This window comes from Hippopotamus amphibius, chromosome 1 (genome assembly GCF_030028045.1).
Source record: "Hippopotamus amphibius kiboko isolate mHipAmp2 chromosome 1, mHipAmp2.hap2, whole genome shotgun sequence".
In the NCBI taxonomy this organism is placed as follows: domain Eukaryota; kingdom Metazoa; phylum Chordata; class Mammalia; order Artiodactyla; family Hippopotamidae; genus Hippopotamus; species Hippopotamus amphibius.
In genome coordinates this window covers 41433580-41456976 of record NC_080186.1, presented here as the reverse complement: position 1 = coordinate 41456976, position 23397 = coordinate 41433580, and positions in this window count along the sequence as shown.

The following is a 23397-nucleotide window of genomic DNA, read 5'->3' as shown; positions in this document are numbered from 1 at the left end:
AGTGAATTGTTTAGCCTCCAAGTGTTTGTATTTTTTACAGTTTCTTTCCTGTAATTGATATCTAGTCTCATGGTGTTGTGGTCTGAGATGATGCTTGATATCATTTCAGTTTTCTTAAATTTGCTGAGGTTTGATTTGTGACCCAAGATGTTATCTATCCTGGAAAATGTTCCTTCCATGTGCACTTGAGAAGAACGTGTAGTCTGTCGTTTTTGGATGGAATGTCCTATAAATATCAATGAAGTCGAGATGGTCTAATGTGTCATTTAAAGCTTGTGTGTCTTTATTTATTTTCTGTTTGGATGATCTGTCCATTGATGTAAGTGGGGTGTTCAAGTCTCCCACTATTAATGTGTTACTGTCGATGTCCCCTTTTTTAGCTTTTAGCATTTGCCTTATGTATTGAGGTGCTCCTATATTGGGGGCATAGATATTTACCATTGTGATATGTTCTTCTTGAATGGATCCCTTGATCATTATGTAGTGTCCTTCCTTGTCTCGTTTAATCGTCTTTACTTTCAAGTCTAATTTGTCTGATATGAGTCTTGCTACTCCAGCTTTCTTTTGACTTCCATTTGCATGGAATATCTTTTTCCATCCCTTTCCTTTCAGTCTATATGTATCCCTTGGTCTGAAGTGGGTTTCTTGTAGGCAGCATATAGAAGGGTCTTGTTTCTGTATCCATTCAGCCAGTCTGTGTCTTTTGGTTGGAGCATTTAATCCATTTACATTTAAGGTGATTATTGACATGTGTGTTCCAATTACCATTTACTGAATTGTTTTGGGTTTGTATTTGTAGGTGTTTTCCTTTTCTTGTGTTTCCTACTTAGAGAAGTTCCTTTAGCACTTGTTGTAAGGCTGGTTTGGTGGTGCTGAATTCTCTGAACTTCTGCTTGTCTGGAAAGCTTTTGATTTCTCCCTCAAATCTGAATGAGATTCTTGCTGGGTAGCGTATTCTTGGCTGTAGGTTTCTCTCTTTCAGGACTTTCAGTATATCCTGCCATTCCCTTCTGGCCTGCAGAGTTTCTGTAGAAAGGTCAGCTGTTATCCTGATGGGTTTTCCCTTATATGTTGTTTGTTGCTTTTCTCTTGCTGCTTTTAATATTTTTTCTTTGTGTTGAATTGTCATTAGTTTGATTAATATGTGTCTTGGTGTATTTCTCCTTAGGTTTATTCTGTATGGGACTCTCTGTGCTTCTTGGATTTGGTTAATTATTTCCTTTCCCATGTTGGGGAAGTTTTCCACCATAACCTCTTCAAATATTTTCTCAGACCCTTTCTTGTTTTCTTCTTCTTCTGGGATGCCTATGATTCGAATGTTGGTACACTTAATGTTATCCCTGAGGTCTCTGAGACTGTCTCCTATTCTTTTTATTCTTTTTTCTTTTTCCTGCTCTGTGGCAGTTATTTCCCCTATTCTATCTTCCAACTCACTTATTCGTTCTTCTGCCTCAGTCATTCTGCTGGTTATAGCATCTAGAGTATTTTTAATTTCAGTTATTTTGTTATCCATTGCTGTTTGTTTTTCTGAGTTCTTATGAACTGTTTCTTGTACTTTCTCTATTTTGTTATCGAGATTTTGTATCATTTTTACTTTGATTACTCTGAACTCTTTTTTAGGCATTTTTCCTATTTCCTCCTCATTTATTTGATCTTGTGGGTTTTTTTCCTTCTCCTTTGCCTACATGTTGTTTCTTTGTTTCCTCATGGTTGTCCAAACTTTTGGGGTTGCTTTTCCTGGTGATAGAGGTGTTTATAGAAGACTGTCCAAGCCTCAGACTAATGTTAATATTTCTGTTTCCTTTGAGTCTCAGCTGTAAGTGTCCTTCTACTCACCTTGGGTTTTTTTGCATTATTCTGTGGCCAGCAGAGCTTCCTTTATTGTTTGTCTGTAAGGGTAGGTGTGTGGGGAGGGAGAGAGTACAATAATGGCTCCTTTCCCTGGGAGTGAGTGAGCAGTGGCGTACTGTTGTTTCAGTCGGGCTTGGAGGTGCCTGTTGCAGAGGGATGCCGGTGGCTCAGGTGTAAACAGAAAGTCTCAGAGTTGGGCCTCTCTCGGGTTTTTTTTTTTTTTCTCTGCAGCCTCCCTGCTGCCGGAATTCCAAGGGGTTTTAATCTAGCCCCGCCCAAGTGCCTGAGGGTGCTTGTCATTCCTGAGCGCCTTAGGTGGCCCACAGGGCATCTCTCCACTGCCTGTTGCAGAGGCGCTGAAAGAGAGAGAGAGGCTATGCCCGCAGCTCCTCCCCCCTGCCCGTGAGCCTGCAGCATCCAGCCGCCATCATGGCCAGGCAGCTCCAAGGGGCAGGCACTCCTCGCCACGGACCTCTTCCCTCCTGTCCTACTGGTCCGTCACCTTACTGGCAACAATTTTTCTCACCCTGAACCAGCTCTCCGGTTCCCATGCTCCCACTCCCGGACCCTCTGTTCAGCTGTGAATCAACGTCTCAGTCCGGGAACGCTGAGCTGCGGTGTAGACCCTCCGTATGTTTCTCACTCCCTCCCGTCTGCCACAGCTCCGCCGCTTCACCCTCTTTGAGCTTTCGTAGATGCCTCCCTACCGGTTATGTCAGGCTCCTTGCGGTCCTTTCTGGTGTCCGAGGTCATCTGCTGGTGTTCATTTGGTTCTCTGTGGGAATTATTGCATCTTTTGGTGCATTCCCAATGCATCTGTGGAGAGGGATGCATTCCACGTCCGTCTACTTCGCCGCCATCTTTTTCTCTCCAAGCAGTGATTTTGGAAAAACGGAGCAACATGTGAGTTATTAAAGGATGTGCTGAAAGGCCCCCCACCTACTGGCTCTTTCATCATGATACGTAAGCAATCTGTGTCTCTCATCTACAGAACAGCAAATCCATTCATGAAACAAATATCCCCTTTAGCTATTGCTTCATAGCTGAGTTTTTTGAGACAGTTTATATTTGTGATTTATTTTTCCTCACTTCCCTTCCTCAACTCACCATCCAGCTTCCATACCTGTAATTGCAGGAAAAATTCACTCTCTTTCAACCAGTACTCCTGCTCTTAGCTTCACTGGCACTTCCATTTTCAGAGTAATTCTGGTCTTCCATAGTGAGAATCAGCCTGCTTCTTTCTGGGCTTTGCACTACTGCCCACCATAGCTTTGAGTTTTCTTTGTTCTTTTTACTTGCCATTTGTCTGTTAGCTTTTCAGCTACCAAAATTTTACCATACCTCCTTTTCTCCTCTTCCTTTGGGTTTATATAGTTTTAATTCCCCTCATTCTTGTCATTTTAGTGAAATTTTCAGAAGGAAGTTGTGATAAATACCAATTTTTAACATAGCAGATTTAACAAGAGGGCTTATTAATGTTATTCACTTGGTCAAGTTATTTCATATGTGTGGTCTTTAGTTTCCTTAAATTATTTGGATGATCACCAAGGTCTCTTTAAATCTAAAATTGGCAATGTTCTTATTTTATTTTTGGTAAAGCATGTGCAATAAACAATAACAACAACAATAACAACAAAACCCACAGTTTTCTGTCATTTAGCACTTTGAGCACCCAAAACAGCTTAGCATTATTATAAACTTCCACAGTAATAACACATGCATGATTATTTATGATAGATTGCAAATCAAGTTCAGAATGTGATTTTGACATTGTTCATTAATTCAGTGGTGTTTGCTTCTTACATGTATTCTCTTATACTGAATAAGTGTTCAGTGATTGTGTTATGTTTTCTGATTTAGTAATTTTCTTCCTAACCCTTTGATCATTTATATATGACTTTCAAATTTCAATAGAACATGGCATTGGAATCTTATCATTCATATAATCCCAGTATTTTATTTGCAATGAGATTTATATTCCCATCAAATTTTTAAAAAAATATTATCTGAGAGTCATAATGTTGCTTATTCAAAGTTAGTTATCTACTTACATTTAAATATAAAAGCACTGTCAAGGAATCTATTCAGAGATACAGTTCTTATGTTTTCAGACGTATTTGAACTTCATCTACTGTTCATTTGCTTTAGAATAACTCTTGTGATTCAAGGACTGGGAATAATGGTGAAGTGCATACTGAAAAAACCAGGTATACATAACTGATTGTTATACTATGATGCTTAAAAATTCTTTATGAATTTCTATAAATATGAAAGCAATTGAAAAATATTCATGATTGAAGTAGATGTTCAAAGTATTTGCAAATTCTAATTTTACTATATTTTATGTAGTGCTGGAATACTACTTAATACTGAATACATCTTATCACCATTCACTATTTTTGATTCTATCTTCTTTAAGAAATTATCATATTAAGGAATATCCAGGTATACACAAAATAGTACTTTGGCTGCAACAGTGAAGTTCAGTCAACATTTATTTAGTACCCTTGACATCAAGAGCTAGATTCTGGAGCTTTTGTCAAATCCAGTGAGCTTCATATTTGAAACAAAATTGAGAAAATTATTTTAAATGATAAAAAGGGAAATTTAAATAGGGCATAAGGAAGAAAATCTTCCTGATACGTATAACAAAAGAGATAAAAGAGGCAAAGAGTAGAATCTATTTCCTGGATTTATTGATAATTATGGCATTAGTTTGTTCATAAGATGGATTAGGAAACTGGCCTAGAGGCTTACCTAATTATAATAGCACACACTTATCTGTCTGGTACAACCCTATTAAGTAAACACTATTATTATCTTTATGAGAAAACTAAGGCACAGAGCTGTTAGGTACATTATCATCTAGCTAGTCTTTGGTGGAGCTGTGATTTGAACTCAGGTAGTCTCAGTATATTATATTATTATATGAATAAAAATATACTGGTATTTATGTATTATATAATATGCAAATAAAATATTTTTTAAAATGAAAATAGAGTAAAATCCCTCTTACCTGGTCTGAATCAATAGTTTATTAGAAAAGTCAGTTAAAACAGTAAATCATAAAAGTGATACATATACACTTTAAAAAAATATTTATTTATTTTATTTGTTTATTTTATTTTTGGCTATGTCAGGTCTTAGTTGCAGCACACAGGATCTTCATTGCGGCATATGCGATCCTTCGTTGCAGCACATGAGATCCTCTGTAGCACACGAGATCCTCTGCTGCGGTGCATGGGCTCCTTATTGTGGTACATGGGCTTCTGTCTAGTTGTGGTGTGGAAGCTCCAGAGTGCATGGGCTCCGTAGTTGTGGCGCATGGGCTCCAGAACACATGGGCTCTGTGGTTGTGGCATGCAGGCTCTCTAGTTGTGGCCTGTTGTGCTCAGTAGTTGCGGCACGCAGGCTTAGTTGCTCTGTGGCATATGGGATCTTAGTTCCCTGACCAGGGGTTGAACCCATGTCTCCCGCATTGGAAGGTGGATTCAAACATGAATATATAGGAGATAGGCCAAGATGGTGGATTAGATAGACTCTATCTATGCTCATTCCTCTTATGAGCACACCAAAATAACAAATACCTGCAGAGCAACCACCAATGACAAAGACTGGAACCTACCAGACTAGATCTTCTACAACTAAAGATGTAAAGAAGGAACCACAATGAGATGGGTAGGAGGGGTGGACTTGTAATATAATCAAGTCCCATACCTCTGGGTGGGCGACCCACAAACTGGAGAATAATTACATTGCAGAGGTTCTCATACAAGAGTGAGAGTTCTGAGCCCCATGTCAGGCTCCCCAGCTTGGGGGTCCTGCCCCAGGAATATGAACCCCCAGAGCATTTGGCTTTGAAGGCCAGCGGGACTTAATTTCGGGAGCCTCACAAGACTGCGGGAAATAGAGGCTTCACTCTTAAAGGGTGCACACAGAATCTCATGTGCACTGGGACTCAGAGCAAAAGCAGGTGAGAACTACCTGCTGGTCTTGGAGAGTCTCCTGGAGAGGTAGGGGGCAGCTGCAGCTCATTCTGGTGACATAGAGACATTGATGCCACCATATTTGGGAACGTTCTACCATGTGAATACTGCTGCTGGTGGCTTCTGTCTTGTGACCCTCCCTCTAAGCCATTAGCATCAAGACTTGGCCCTATCCAACAGCCTGTATACTCCAGTGCTGGGATGCCTTAGGCCAGACTAACTGGGCAGGGACACAGCCCTATCCACCTGCAGACAGGCTGCCTAAAGACTTTCTGAGCCAAAAGCTGCCTGTAAACATGCTCCTAGAAATAGCCCTGCCCACCAGAGGGCCAAGACCCAGCTCCACCCACCAGTGGGCAGGTGCTGGTCCTGCCCTGCAGGAAGCCTGCACTAGCCTGTAGCCCAGCCTTACTCACCAGAGGGCAGACAACAGATGCAAGAAAACCATGATCCCACAGACTGGGGATCCAGACCACCTACAGCTGGCCACACCATACCTTGAGACCAGCTGGGCCCTGGCTCTGTCCACTAGCAGGCCAACACAAGCTTTGGGACACCTCAGATCCCATACCCAACTGTGTCAGGAACTGGCCCACACTCCCAGAACTGGCCCAAATCCCCACCAATCATCTAAAACAAGCTCTGGGATCCCTGGGCCCTGCAAACAGACTCTCTGAACTGACTCTGCCTGCCAGTAGTCTGTTACTAACTCCTGGTGGCTTCATCCACCAGTGGGTGGGCAACAGCTTCAGAGTCTTCAGGACCCTGACTCTGCCCACCAGTGAGCCAGCATTAGCCTTGGCGGACCCTAGGGTTCTGCAGCCAGCTGCCTTGTGACCAGGCCCTGCTAAACAGCAGCCAGCAGCATCTGCACAAGGCAGGGCCTGGTAACCAACTGGGATAGGGGCCAACTAAGCCTACCAGACCCCCCATGTAGTCAGCTTGCCACAACAGAAGGACCCATGCAGCACTCATAGGAGGGAACCCCTAGAGCATATATCCTGGGTGATGAGAGGGGAGTACACTGCTGCGATGTATAGGACATCTCCTGCAGAAGGCCACTTCTCCAAGGTCGAGAAATTTAACTAATGTACCACATACATAAAATTACAAATAGCAACTTAGACAAAATAAGGTGGCAGAGAAACGTGTTCCAGACAAAGGAATAAGATAAAACACCAGAAGAACTAAGTGTCGTTAGGCAGTCTACCTGAGAATGAGTTCAGAGTAATGACCATAAAGATGATCAAAGAACTTGAGAGAAGAATGGATGTATAGAGTGAAAAGTTAGAGAAAATATAAAGGACAACCAAACAGAGATGAAGAATACAATAACCGAAATGAAAAATACACTGGAAGAAATCAATAGTAGATTAAATGATACAGAGGAATGAATCAGTGAGCTGGAAGACAGAGTAGTGGAAATCACTGCCGCTGAAGAGAAAAAAGAATGAAAAGAAATGAGGACAGTTTAAGAGACCTCTGGGACAACATCAAGCACACTAATATTTGTATTATGGGAGTCCCAGAAGGAAAAGAGAGAGAAAAAGGGTCTGAGAAAATATTTGAAGACATAATAGCTGAAAACTTCCCTAGGGGAAGGAAACAGTTACCCAAGTCCAGGAAGCACAGAGAGTACCATACAGGATTAAGCCAAAGAGGAACACACCAAGACACGTAATTAAAATGATAAAAATTAAAGAGAGAATATTAAAAGCAGCAAGGGGAAAGCAACAAATAACATACAAGGGAACTCTCATAAGGCTATCAGCTGATTTTTCAGCAAAAACTCTGCAAGGCAGAAGGGAATAGAATGATATATTTAAAGTGATGAAAGAGAAAAACCTAGAACCAAGAATACACTACCCTGCAAGGCTCCCATTCAGATCTGATGGAGAAATCAAAAGATTTACAGCCGAACAAAAGCTCAAAGAGTTCAGCACTACCAAACTAACTTTACAACAAATGTTAAAGGGACTTCTCTAGACAAAAAAGGCCACAACTAGAAACAAGAAAATTATGAAATGAAAAAGCTTGCCAGTAAAGGCAAACATACAGTAAAGGTAGGAAATCATCCACACATAAGCTAGTAGGGAGGTTAAAAGACAAAAGTAGCAAAATCACCTATAACTACAGTAAGCAGTTAAGGGATACACAAAACAGTTAGATGTGAAATATGATATCAAAAACAGTTATCATGAGGAGAGGAGAGTAAAAATGCAGTTTTCAAAATTCTCTAACACCATATACAAAAATAAACTCAAAATGGATTAGAGAGCTAAATGTAAAACTGGGTGCTATAAAACTTCTAGAGGAAAACATAGGTGGAACACTCTTTGACATAAATCACAGCAATATTTTTGCATCCATCTCCTAGAGTAATGGAAATAACAAAAATAAACAAATAGGACTTAATTAAAAGCTTTTGTACAGCAAAGGAAACCTTCACCAAACTGAAAAGACAACCTACTGAATGAAGAAAATATTTGCAAATAATATGAATAATAAGGGACTAATATCCAACATATATCATACAATTCAAAATAAAAAAAAATCCTGGTTAAAAATGAACGGAAGAACTGAATAGATATTTTTCCAAAGAAGAAATGCATATGGCCAACAGGCACATGCAAAGATCCTCAACATCACTAATCATCAGGGAACTGCAAATCAGAACCACAGTGAGATATCACCTCACACCTGTCAGAATGGTTCTCATCAAAAAGAACACAAATAACAAATGTTGGCAAATATAGAGAAGCAGGAACCCTTGAAAACTTTTGGTTGGAGTGTAAATTGGTGCAGCCACTGTGGAAAATAGTTTGGAGGTTTCTCAAAAAACTAAAAATAGAACTACCATATGACCCAGCAATTCCATTTCTTGGTATATATCTGAAAAAAACAAAAACACTAATTTGAAAAGATATGTGCACCCCAATGTTCATAGCAGCATTATTTACAACTGTCAACCTAAGTATTCATAAACAGATGAATGGATCTTCAAGTGGTATATATACAAAATGGAATACTACTCAGCAATAAAAAAGAATGAAATTTTGCCATTTGCAGCAACATGGATGGCCTTGAAGGGCATTATATGCTAAGTGAAATGAGTCAGACAAAGATAAATGCTGTGTGATATCGCATATATATGAAATCTAAAAATACAACAAACTAATGTATGTAACAAAAAGAAGCAGACTCACAGATATAGAGAATGAGCTAGTGGTTACTGGTGGGGAGATGGGGATGGGCAGTTTAGGGGTGGGGGAGTGGGAGGTGCAAACTATTGGGTGTAAGAGAAGCTACAAGGATATATTGTACAACACAGGAAATACAGCCAGTATTTTGTAATAACTGTAAATGGAGTATTACCTTTAAAAATTGTATAAAAATTAAAAAAAGAATGCATCTCTGAAACCAGAAAAAAATGTATATTTGCATAACATGTTGTGTATATTTTCCAAGTTCACTTTCTTCAAAGTTGAGCAAGAATTTAGACACTTGTAAAGCAAACTGTGTAAAGAATCCTTCTAAGACTTTTATAATTTTAAGTGTTTTTACAGTTGTCTATTATGTACTTCATCCAACAATAGTTTTTTAGGTACTTACCCTCACCTTCTTAAAGTTTCTGCAAGCATTCAACTATATTTCTATATAAGCATCTTCCTTTCATATTTATAATTCAGCAGTCTATGTAATATTTAATTAAAGTAATAAGTGCAACTGACATAAATAGTCTTATTATGGGGTAAAATGGACTTCTTAGAAACAGTATAACTTGGCTGACAGGAGCCGAAATGTGGGGCACACTTGAGATTAGCCCCTTAGCCTTGAGCAGTTAATATGCCATGGAATCAGATAGAATATTTTACAAAGGACATGAAGAATGTAGGTATATCCGGTAGGTTAGTTAAGAGAACAGCAGTTTAGAAAGCTTTTATTTTTGCATCCAAAAGAATTGAAAGCAGAGTGTTGAAGAGATTTTTGCACATCCTTCTTCATAGCACCATTATTCACAATAGCCAACAGGTGGAATCAATTCAAATGCCCATGAATGGATAAACAAAATGCGGTACATACACACAATAGAATAGTTTTAAATCTTAAAAAGGAAGGAGATCTTGGCACATGCTACAGCATGGATGAACCTTGAGAACATTATGCTAAGTGAAATAAGCCAGTCACAAAAAGACAAATCCTGTATGAATCCACTTATATAGGGTATTTAAAGTAAATAAGTATAAATAAAATGGTGGTTACCAGAGGTCAGGTAATAGAGGAAAAGGGGAGTAGTTGTTCGCTGGTTATAGACTATGTTTCAGTTTTGCAAGATAAAAAAGTTCTTGAGATCTGTTTCATAGTGATGTGAATATACTTAACATTACTGAACTGTACACTTAAAAGTGGTTATGTTAAGTTTTGTTATATATTTTTACCAAAAATAAAGAAAAAAGCTTCTATTGTGTGTTATTTTTTCTGCTTTTTATAGTTTACATATATTTTGTTAAAAATTCAGAAAATACAGAAAATATGAATGAAAGAAAATCACTCATAAATACATTTTCTCTAGTATAACCACCATTAATATTTTGGTGTATATCCTTCCATTCCTTTATCCATACATATCAGGGGTGTGTGTTTATATGCATATAAACAATGCATATTTTATTTATATTTGAACTAAAATATAATACTTTTTTAATAACTAGTTTTAAGAAAACAGCTATTTATTGTGAATATCTAAATAAACATGTGATGCCATGTTTTCACATTGGCATCGTTTTATGACTGAATATTCTACAGTATAGATATGCCCATTGATGGGCATTTAGGTTTTCTTGTTTTGCATACTGTAAACAACACTGAAATTCTTTTTATATACTTGACCAGAAAGAAGTGAAATAATGCCTGTGAAGTTCTGAAAGAGATTATTTCCAACTGAGAATCCTGTGTCCAGCCAAATTTTCAGTTAAATGTAAGAATAGACAAGATCATGTTTAGACATGTAGGAAATCGGAATTTGCATCTCTGAGGCTTCCTGTCTCAGCAAGTTGCTTGGAGATATACACCAGCAAAATTAAGGAGTTTACGAAGAAAGAGAAAAGTGAATCCAATCCCACAGTGAAGGAAAATCAGAAGTTGATGGCTAGGCAGCAAGTTTAGAGAATAAATCAATCCAGATTAGAGTGGAAAGACAGATGATTCTTAGATGAATACCTCTGGAGGAAAAAGGGTTCCTATGCAATAGATGGCTGAAGGTACCTATTCATTTGTCAGTAAGAAAAAATAGAAAGCGATATAAAAACTATAGGAAAAAATAAAACACGACACAAATAATTATTTTGAAATGTGGTGAAATAAAATGTAATTCAGTTTAAAGCAGTTGATAGAGTGTGAGAAAAGAGAGTACATTTTGCCATGATGCAAAGAATATTCTTCAAATGGTCTACGGGTTATGACATTGGACCCACAAATAAAGAAATGCTATCCCAATAGACCATCTGGTCCTGCAGTGAACTACTTTGCTGTTTCAAATGGTGTTGATTGATTAATAATCAACTTTTTGACAGAGCATGGAAATTGTAATTACATTTATAGAAAATTATATTAAAGTAGAAGAATGTAAAACTCTAACAGTTTGGCAGTAAGGATTTAGTTCATGCAAGAGGGGAGTGGATTAAAGAATGAGGGAAAAGTATGGACGATAACAGTGTCATGTGACAGTGAAGAGAGTTTAGAAAGAGACTAGTGTTAAGAAAAAAAAGAAATATAAATATGTGTTTATTATTTAAGTTTATAAAGCTATCCTATAATTATAAAAAAAATATTGGCAAAGGGAGGCCTATGTAAGCTAAAGCCTAATCTTTTACAGAAGGATATCACAATATATCTCCTGAATTGATGTTAAGAAATTGAGATACATACATACTATTTAGAGATATGGAGGGTTTAGTCTAGAAGAACTTAAGTCAGAAATGGTTAAAAGAGGACTGAGACCAGGGATGGAGAAGAGTGGAGTTGTACATCAATATTTTTAAACTATGTGCATGTGTATCATTAAAAGAAAAAAGTAGTGTAGGGATTTGTCTCAAGTCATTACAATATTCTGTGATACTAAGGCCACTTTGTAGCATGAGTTTAAGTGAATCTGGAGATGCTTTGAGTTTTTTAAACAGCTCTTTTATATGAGAAATTGGTATCTATACCTAATCAGAAAATGGCCGAGGGCTTCCAAAATTGAGGACAGTTGTCTTGAATTACAAAGATGAGAAAAATGGGCCTCATAGTGGTTGTTCTTGTTAGAGAGTTTCCTTCCTTTGAAGTATTTTGCCACATTACTTATATCTCCACTAGGATACTAAATATCTGTCTAATATAGGTATTATATAGATAAACATTTTAACTCCCTCATTATTCCTAGACTAGACTAGAACATAAAAGCAGGTTGTCCTTGTCATATTGTGTTTGCATACTGTGTCATGTCTTAAAAAGGCACAATGCCTTTCATGTGGTAATGTCTTCCTTTTTAGAAATATTTAACAAATATGTGGGCACCTTTTATTTTCTAGGCAGCATAATAGACTCAGTGTATTAGAGGTAAATAGAACAGACATAGCCCTTGCCCTCAGGGAAGTTGCATTCTAGTGGGGGAGTCAGATAATGTCGGTAAAAAAATTTTATACATGGGTATTGGCTGTTACTGCTAAACAACCATCCCCCAAACTTAGTAGCTTAAAAAAACAACCTTAATTTTTCTTTACAAGTCTTCAGGTTCACTAGGTGGTACTGCTTATCTGGGCTGGGCTTGACCAGTCTTGCCTGAGCACACTTATGTGTCTGAGGCAACTTGATTCTGCTTCTGTGGTTTCTAATTTTCCAGTATCTAACTGGGACTTGTTTTCATGATAAAGGAAGAGGAGCAACAGAGGAAGAAATGTAGAAGTGTCTTTTTAAGCCTCTGCTTACATCAGGTCTCTAAAGCAAGCCAAATGGCTGAGAGTCTGAGAGCATGGCAAAAGGCAAGGATATAGAGAGAGACCATTAATAGGGGCCAATAATGCAATCAACCCAATCCCACAATACAGAATACATGGAGAAAGGTGCTATGCATATGCTCTAATATAGGAAGTGTATAGGTGGTCAGGAAAGGCCCATCTGAGTAGAGAAGGAATGCTCAAAAATTCTCCAGTAGAAACTAAATATAATTAAGAGCAATTCTAGTTGTTAGTTGGCTCTACTTTGGGGGGCTTTTCCAAAATGAAGCCTGTTTGTCTCCACTAATGTATCTCACAGAAGGAGCTGGTGAGACTGAGATGAGCCCAAACGTGTCATCTCTACAGACAGATTCCAGTCAGTTCTCTTTTTTTTCCCCCTTGCCCAAAATTCTGATTTTATTGGTCCGGGGTAGGGCCTGAGCATTGGTATTTTTTTTTTTTAGGCTCTTTATTGGAATATAATTGCTTTACACTCTTGTACCAGTTTTTGAGGTACACCAAAGTCAATCAGCTGTGTTTATACACATATCCCCATATTCCCTTCCTCCCTCAGCTCCCTCCAGCCTCCCTGTCCTGGCCCTTTAAGGCATCACCCATCATCGAGTTGATCTCCCTTTGTTATACAGCAACTTCTCACTGGCTATCTATTTTACAGTTGGTAGTATATATATGTCTATGCTACTCTCTCACTTCGTCCCAGCTTCCCCTTCGCCCCCTTGCCTGCCCAACCTCGTGTCTTCCAGTCCATTCTCTGCATCTGCATCCTTATTCTTGTCTTGTCACTGGGTTCATCAGTACCATTTTTTTTTTTTTTTTAGATTCCGTATATATGAGTTAGCGTACAATGTATGTTTTTCTCTTTCTGGCCTACTTCACTCTGTATGACAGACTCTAGGTCTGTCTACCTCATTACATATAGTTCCATTTCATTCCTTTTTATGGCTGAGTAATATTCCATTGTATATATATGCCACATCTTCTTTATCCATTCATCTGTTGATGGGCATTTAGGTTGCTTCCATGTCCTGGCTATTCTAAATAGTGCTGCAATAAACATTATGGTACATGTTTCTTTTGGGATTATGGTTTTCTTTGGGTATATGCCCAGTAGTGGGATGACTGGATCATAGGGCAGTTCTATTTGTAGTTTTTTAAGGAACCTCCAAATTGTTTTCCATAGTGGCTGTACCAACTTACAGTCCCACCAACAGTGCGGGAGAGTTCCCTTTTCTCCACACCCTCTCCAACATTTGTTGTTTCCAGATTTTGTGATGATGGCCATTCTGAGTGGTGTGAGGTGATACCTCATTGTGGCTTTGACTTGCATTTCTCTGATGATTAGTGATGTTGAGCATCTTTTCATGTGTGTGTTGGCCATCTGTATGTCTTCTTTGGAGAAATGTCTATTTAGGTCTTCCGCCCATTTGTGGATTGGGTTATTTGGTTTTTTGGTATTAAGCTTCATGAGCTGCTTGTATATTTTGGAGGTTAATCCTTTGTCCATTGTTTCATAGGCAATTATTTTTTCCCATTCTGAGGGTTGTCTTCTTGTCTTGTTTATGGTTTCCTTCACTGTGCAAAAGCTTTTAAGTTTCATTAGGTCCCATTTGCTTATTCTTGATTTTATTTCCATGATTCTAGGAGGTGGATCCAAAAGGATCTTGCTTTGATGTATGTCATAGAGTGTTCTTCCTATGTTTTCCTCTAAGAGTTTTATGGTGTCTGGCCTTACATGTAGGTCTTTAATCCATTTTGAGTTTATTTTTGTATATAGTGTTAGGAAGTGTTCTAATTTCATTCTTTGACATGTAGCTGTCCAATTTTCCCAGCACCACTTATTGAAGAGGCTGTCTTTTTTCCATTGTATATTTTTGCCTCCTTTGTCAAAGATAGGGTGCCCATAGTGCTTGGGCTTACTTCTGAGTTCTCTATTCTGTTCCATTGATCTTCCGTTCTATTTTTGTGCCAGTACCATACTGTCTTGATCACTGTAGCCTTGTAGCATAGTTTGAAGTCAGGAAGCCTGATTCCACCAACTCCATCTTTCCTGCTCAAGATTGCTTTGGATATTCAGGGTCTTTTGCGTTTCCATACAAATCGTAAGATTTCTTGCTCTAGTTCTGTGAAGAATGTCATTGGTAATTTGATCGGGATTGCATTGAATCTGTAAATTGCTTTGGGTAGTACAGTCATTTTCACAATGTTGATTCTTCCAGTCCAAGAACATGGTATGTCCCTCCATCTGTTTGTGTCGTCTTTGATTTCTTTCATCAGTGTCTTATTGTTTTCTGCATACAGATCTTTTGCCTCCTTAGGCAGGTTTATTCCTAGGTATTTTATTCTTTTTGTTGCAATGGTAAATGAGAGAGTTTCCTTAATTTCTCTTTCTGCTCTTCCGTTGTTAATGTATAGGAATGCAAGAGATTTCTGTGCATTAATTTTGTATCCTGCTACTTTACTAAACTCATCAATTAGCGCTAGCAGTTTTCTGGTAGAATCTTTAGGGTTTGCTATATATAATATCATGTCATCTACAAAGAGTGACAGTTTTACTTCTTCCTTTCCAATTTGGATTCCTTTGATTTCTTTTTCTTCTCTGATTGCTGTGGCTACAACTTCCAAAACTATGTTGAATAATAATGGTGAGAGCAGACATCCTTGTCTTGTTCCTGTTCTTAGAGGGAATGCTTTCAGTTTTTCACCATTTAGAATGATCCAGCCAGTTCTCTTAAAGGGCCACAACTGGCACTCCTTACCCTGCCTTTCAATGCATGCATTGGGAAGACTGTGCAGACCTGTTTAAAAGAGAAACAGAAGTCAAAAAGTTTTCCATGGCTTTGCTTTTTTTTTATAGTATGTTTTTGTAGGACTTGCAGCAACAGTAGTAGTAACATTAATTCTTAGTAATTGTAGCAATAATAAAAGCTGTCGGGCAATGAGCACCAAATATGTGCAGAAACCATGCTAGGCATTGTACATAAAATATTATTAATCAATCCTTGCATTGATCCTGTAAGGCAGTCCTGGCACTGATCCTGTGTTATCTCTGTTTTACAGGTGTAGAGAGGTTAAGTCTTGCTCAAAATATCATAGCTTGTAAATGCTAGACCTAGGATTGAAGCTTGGTCTGTTTGACTCCATTGTTCATGATATTTCCACTATGGTAAGTGGTAAGACAGGAGTGTGCAATCCTCAGGAGTCTGGACCTTGGCTTTGCAGGCTAGGAGCAAGCACTAGATAGGCAGAACCTTTCTTGCCCATTATGTCAGGTGATCTGCTATGGAACTTCAGTGGTTACTCACTATCCATTTTCTTAGTATTGATCTGATGTAGACAGGCTTTTGGGAAATCTTTTATACTTGCCCTGAATTTACACCATTTATGCAAAATGATAAATTTCAGAAATGTTTCACTGCATGCAAATTAGCGTTTTTCCAAGTAGCAATAGAATGGTACAGAGTTTGTGTGATTTTTTATTATAAAATAGAATTTCATTAAGGGCAGAGTTGCAATTAAGTTTGTAACTGCTATTGGTTTTGCACAGGCAAAAGGTATTCTTGATATTTTATCTTATTTTCTGTAACCATTATAAAATCAAATATGTAAATATGCTTTAGAGTAGTAATTGCATTTCAAATTTGAATTTGTTTTATGCAGTTATTTAATCTGAGTTTCATTAAAAAGAATAGTTTCCATAGCAACTACCACATCATTTGATATCTTTGGAATCTCTGAGATATGGAACACTTTTATTAAAAAACAAATATATTCAATATATCACATAGACTTCTGTACAGGTTTAAATGTTTAAGAAAAACATTTCTTGTGTATTTATTTTTCCTAATTTTATCAAGTTTATTCTTTTTTCTACTCTAGTATTTTTTCCCTTAAAAATTTAAACCATATGTATTTAAAAATAAAATGTCAAAAGAATTCAATGAGGAGGTGGATGTTGGAGAGGATAGTAGGAGTAAGTGTGAACTCCCTTCTGAATGAACTCCATCATCACACATGCTACTTCCTTCTAGGAGGAAACCTGTTAGTTTATCTCTTTGGAGATATCCTATTAGGGTCATAAATGCCATTTCTAGAAAAAGATGATGATATATCAGTGTTATGAGAACTAAAATTAAAATAGAATGCTAGATCATCAATACCAGATTTCTGTTCCAAGATTGATTCTAGTACTTTGATTTAAAAAAAATTCAATGCTAAGTAATGTGTACTGCTCTTGCCACTAATCAGCTGAAGACAAAGTTTATTTCCACACTTGAAAATAAATACTGCTTTCTGAAATCTATTCTTTCTGAATCTAAAGTTCTCTTAAATATTGCTTCATTTATGTTATTGGATTTGTCCAAGTTATACCCTTACATCATTGCTAAACATTTTTTAAAGCTTGTATCCTCCATTTATTTATATTTAGTTATTACGATCTTTTAAAAATCACTTGGATGCTGTATAACAAAGGGAGATCAACTCAATGATGAGTGATGCCTTAGAGGGCCAGGACAGGGAGGGTGGGAGAGAGTCACGGGAGGGAGGGGATATGGGGATATATGTATAAATACAGCTGATTGACTTTGGTGTACCTCAAAAACTGGTACAAGAGTGTAAAGCAATTATATAGAGAGCTTAAAAAATAAAAAAATAAAATGAGGGGAAAAAATCACTTGGTTTCAGTATACATATTTATATATTAATATTTTATCATAAATCAGCATTTTTTTTCCTTATAATTCTGTTTCTCCTCATTGAGCTTCCTCTAACTTGTCTGCGTGTTTCTGGTGCTATGGAGCACTAAATTAAAAGTAATGAAACTTTTTTATGTGTCATAGTTCTGTTTAATATTCTTTTTGAGTCCAAGGAAATGTCCAAAATGTGTTTTAAAGACTCTGCCCTACATGCCTCTATAAGACATATTCTTGCAAAGTGATTCTTGATGCCATAACAATACTTACTTATAAGAAAATTGTCTTTCTTCCTTGAATAGTTTTGTTCAGCTCATTTTTTCAGTGTTCCTACAAATAAATAATAATTATTTCTCTACTATGCAGTTTTTTTTTTTTGTATCACTTGCTCCCTTCTTCCAATTCCCTCAGATCCACAATACAGTGAAAATTCAGTAAAATCATGTTAAAGTTTCATTAAAAACTTCTCATCCTATGCAGGTAACTTTTGTAATAATCTTAGGAATGCAAGATGTAAATGTAGATAATTGAGATAGATGATAGACAGACATATAGAGAATTCAAAACTAATATTTTAAAACATTCTGATAACCCTCCATGTATACGCTAAATCAGTGCTGTCCAAAGAAGTTTTCTGCAATGTTGGAAATGTTCCATCTGCATTGTCCAACATGGTAGTTGCTAGCCACATGCACCTATTGTGTCAGTGAGACTAAGGAATTGAATATTCATTTAAATAGCCATAGGTGGCTAGTGGCTAGCATATTGGACAGCACAGCTCTGAATGATTGGATGAATCATTATCAGATCATTTGTTGGCCTGTTATACTGGGGCTGCTGTTTATAGTTGTGCAGGTAGTGCACTTTATGAAGGGTTACAGACAAGGGGTGAGTAAAGTTTAAAACCTAGCCTGCATTTGGCTTGCAAAGCTGTGCACCCTAACAAAGAGCTGTATCCATCCAAAGGGACAACTCCTTCTAATTCATACAGAGGCACCTTATAGGTTGGCAGCAGCTCTGTACACAGCTGCCAGATAGTGTTTTCCCTTCAGATCTTCATTCTGCCACTTAATGGCCATGTGATCTTCTGATACATAGTTAGCTCCTTTGGGCCTTGGTTTCTTCCTCTATGAAAGGAAACAATATTATTTTAAAGAATTATTATGACAGGTTTCTTTATGACAATTATTATGATTGTTTACATGTAAATATTTAGAACATAAAGTGCTCAAAACTTTTCTCAGTCATGATTAAATAATGTGGTACCTTAATGTAGTAAATTTCGATAGCATTTTACATCCTTTTAACTCTGTCTACTTTATACCAGGACAAGGAGATAAAAGACAAATATAACAGTCAGTCCCTGTCTTAGAGGAGCTTACAACTGAGTAGAGATCAATAGTTCCAAGGAGTTATGTAGCTTTTGAAATTAGCTTACTATCACATTATAGCTTAGGATCTGACTGAGAGTTCAGTTCAGCTAGTGATTATCACAGCTTTTAATTACACCTTTCACCCCTTCTGATTCTAACCTATTCAGAATTTCTGTGATCTATTGCTATTGAGATACCATGTTGTTCCACTTTTGCATAACTTTCAGAAGGAAGTATTGTCCACTTATTAAGTACTTATTAATGCCACCATATTTACTTTCAAAAATGTTAATCAAAATTAACAACTTTTAGGGGGTATTATCACCCCTGTTTTACAGATGTAGAAACTAAAGCTCAGAAGTGAAGTAACTGGCTCATGGCTAATCAGCTGACTTTAAAACATGTTTTCCTACCGCATTATTTTGCCTTTAAGTAGGTTTTGCTCATTTTTTTTGCTTTAGTATGCTCTAAGAAATAAATCTAAATTCTTAAGTGAAAAGCTTAATGATTCCTCGTTGTCAGATAATTTTTTTCTTAAAGTGTAAAACTATTGATACTTTGATAGGATAACTTTGTAAGCTAATCTTCCTGTCCTATTTTCTTGTTATACTAGTTCCATCCTATGCAAACTTGAACAAAAATAAAATGTTACTTCTCTAGCCTTTAATACTTCTTAACTACCAGCTAGGTCAAATGTAGATTCCTTATCCTATTCAAGCCATAGTTAGGACTTCCTGGGTGATGTCTTCTATTTTCATGACTTTCACTAATACCTATCTATGTTCTTGATTTTATATTTCTGTCTCCAGCCCAGATTTCTCTCCTGAGTACCATATTCATATTTTTAACTGCCTATAGGACATTTAGATATTCCTAGATATGACAAGTTCAACATTTCAAAGCTGAACTCATACTTTTGTTCCCATAAACCTCTCCTATATTTTATTTTGAAGATAGTTATACTTAGTCACCCAAGTTAAAAACCTTGGAACCACCGTAGTCTTCTTATCTCTTACCTTCTTCAGATGATCACATGTCAAATTTTATTGTGTCTAATTTCTGAATATATTTTTCTTTTTGTGTCATTGATTTTTGTACTGATTTATTCACTCATTCATTCCTTGATTCATTTATTTACTCTATCAGTGTTCATTGGATACCAACTTTATAAAAGACTAAATACCTTTTGAACCTGGTTCTTTTCCTCCATTGCTGTAGTTACTGTGTCAGTTTAGGCCCTCATCATTTGTCTGCTGGACTATTTACTGCAATGATCTCTCTGATCCTGGTCATTATATATTCAGTATATGCTCCATACTGTAGTTAGAGTGATTTTTCTACAAAATAAATTCAATTTTGGCACTTTTCTGCTTAAAATCCTGTAGTAGCTCCAGATACCTTTCAGGTTAAATATGCTAGCATGCCATAGAAGGCATTTCCAGGATGTAGTTATTTTTTGCCTACCTCTCGAGCCCCACCTTCTATCACAGGACACACACATTCTGTGCTCCAACAACACTGAAGGGCTTTCTGATCCTCTCACTTACCATGCAGTCTTACAGTTTTAAGCCTTTGAACATATGGATTCTTTTTGCTAGGGACTTAGATCCCTTGTTAATGTGTTCACCTATTCTTCAGAACTCACCTTAAGAGATACTTTCTCTTAGAATTTTCCCTACACTCCTGATACCCTGTCCTGCATGTGCCCATTACTTACCACACTGTATGCAATTATCCATATGTCCCTATTTCTCTCACTAGGTTGAGAAGCTCCTATTGAAGATAGAGACTTTGACCTACTTATCTGTGTATTGCTAATATCTAGTATAGTGCTGGCATGTAGTAGTACTCAGTAAATATTGGATTTGTAAATTAGTAGATGCATATCTATCATTTATTTTAAGGTATAGCACAAGACTTAGTTATAAAACTTTTAATTATCATACATTTCAAATATACTAAAAAGTATGAGTAATAATTCACCTGAAATCCATTTACCTGCTACCAATACTTAGCATATGTTAATATGTTAATGTCTGCCACACTTGCTTAGCACCACACTTATCACCTATAGGAGGGCTTTCGTAATTAGCTCTACTTCACTTTTCTGATCAGCATTTCTATATTTTTAGAAAAAAATTACTTTTAAATGGAGCTTTGCACATACTAAGTGCTCATTAAGTATTTTTCAACGAATAATGTATTTTGAATAAATGAATACTTTATTGTAATTTTTCTCTATTTAGTCTTATTTCCCCAACCTTTATACATCCCCCTTCACCTAGAGCTCAAAACCAACTTCTGTAATTTCACCCCCCAATGCTAAGCATAGTCCTAGACATACAGAGGACTTAAAATTATTAATAAATAAAATAAATGGATGCAATTAATTAGTGCATCATTCTTCTTAAAGAAAACACATTAAACATACTATTCTTATTTTAACCAAGAAACTTCTCGGCCTTTTTCCTGTTGACAGTTTAACATATGTGTGCTTCCTGAATTCAAATACTGTTACTAGTCCACATCTAGTCCACATCTCTGAGTCCTGTTATGTTGCCAGAAAGATAAATTATGCTATCGAAAATCAAATATAAATGCATTTGGTCATGTCTATCAGTTTGGATTATGTTTTGGCTGTATATGCCAGAAAACCTTAAAGTCACTATGGTTAAAAACACAATTTATTTTTCTCTCATGTAAAAGAAGTCTGGAATTATGCAGCTGAGAGCTAGTTTGACAATGCCACTTTTTCATTAAAAACTCAGGCTCATTTTTTTCTCCTCTGCCATACTGGCTTTCATAGCATCCAAGATGGGCTTTTGGCACCCAAGCTATCTCCATATTCCAAGCCGGAAGCAGAAGGAGGCAGGAAAGAATGGACAATAGGATACTTGCTCCTTTTTTTTAAAAGGAATTTTCACCCCAAACTTCTATTTATGTCTCATTGTCCCAAACTTAATCACCTGGACAAATTTAGGTGTAAGGGAGGCTTGGAAATGTGGCATTTTCGTTTCCATGCTATCCAAGGTTATGGTATTAAAGAAGAAGGTAAAAATGTATATTGGGAGGCAATTAGTGATCTCTGTCAAAATATTGTTAGAATGAGCAAGTGAGAGTTGATAATCTGGGGGAAAATTACAAGTGCAATGTGATTACATTCATAGTATTGACTTTCACTCTGTATAGACAAATATTTGAAAACATGTCAATGCCCAAAGTCAGTCTTCTGTGTATATACGTTGGACTACTGAATAATCTGGAGATGTAGGGAGTGTGTGTGTGTATGTGTGTGTGTGTGTGCGTGAGCGCACGCATGTGTAAGACTAAATTATTTTTAATTTTATACACAGGTGCTCCAAAATACTCTTTTTTGAGCCATGATAGAGTTTTTCAAGGAATTGCTGGTAGATCTTGGAGATAAAATATAACCCCGGAAAATCTACATCTGGCAATCCATAAAGGATAAATATAAGCAGTCAACAGTATGATAAAATGCACTGCCTTATTAGTAATCACAGAAATGTAATTTAAACCAAAACCAAGATATAATTTTTACCCTATGGAACTAGCAAAAATGAATAAAAGTTTGTTAAGATAGTATTTCTTGTTGTGGTATAAATTAGTTGTATAGTCTTTTTTAGAGAGCAATTTGGCAATACTACCAAGAATCTTAAGTTGTTTATACTCAATGGCTTCGTAATCACACTTTTGAAAATTTACTTTAAGGGAAATAATCCTGAATAGGTAAAAACAAGAGGCAAAAGGAAGCAGGAGAGAATATTATCAAATTATGATAATAGCTAATACTGAATGGTCACTCTGTGTTAGTTTTGTTCTTAATCCTTTATATAATCCTCACAAGATCCTTATGAAATAAGTACTGTATCTTCTTCCTCCACCTCCTAACCATTTTAAAATGGTTGAAACTGAGATGTAGAAAGATTAAGAAGTTTTCTCACTACTGTATTGCCAAGTGGAAATGGTGGGGTTTGAACCCTGAAATTTGGCACTAGTATTTGCATATTTAACCACCTTGCTATGCTGTCTCTCTGTGCTTTGCTTTGAGTTTTCAGTAGCATAATTTATAGCAGGGAATAAGACCAGCAGGATAGTCAAAACTAGAACTTATTGGAATTTTATGTATTTGTTAAAATTTTCTTTTTTAAAGAGCTTGGGTTACTGTGAAATATGCTTGTGTTATGTTAGAGGCAGAAACAGGATACAATTTTGTTTAGGTAGAATAATAAAATTATGTAAAAAATATAACTCTTGGCTTAGAATTTTTTAAAAAAGGGAAATGCACTGAAAGTATTAATAATGTCTGTAGTGAACTAACAGTTGAAATTTTTTTCTTCTTGGCTTTCCAAATTGTCTTTATGAGCATGTATAGTTTCTTAAAAAAAATAGAGAGAAGGTATATAAGTTGCTACTTTTTTTTGCCTTGTAATAGAATTGACCAGTGGCTAAGCAAAGCTGTCAGAGCAGCAGACCCAGC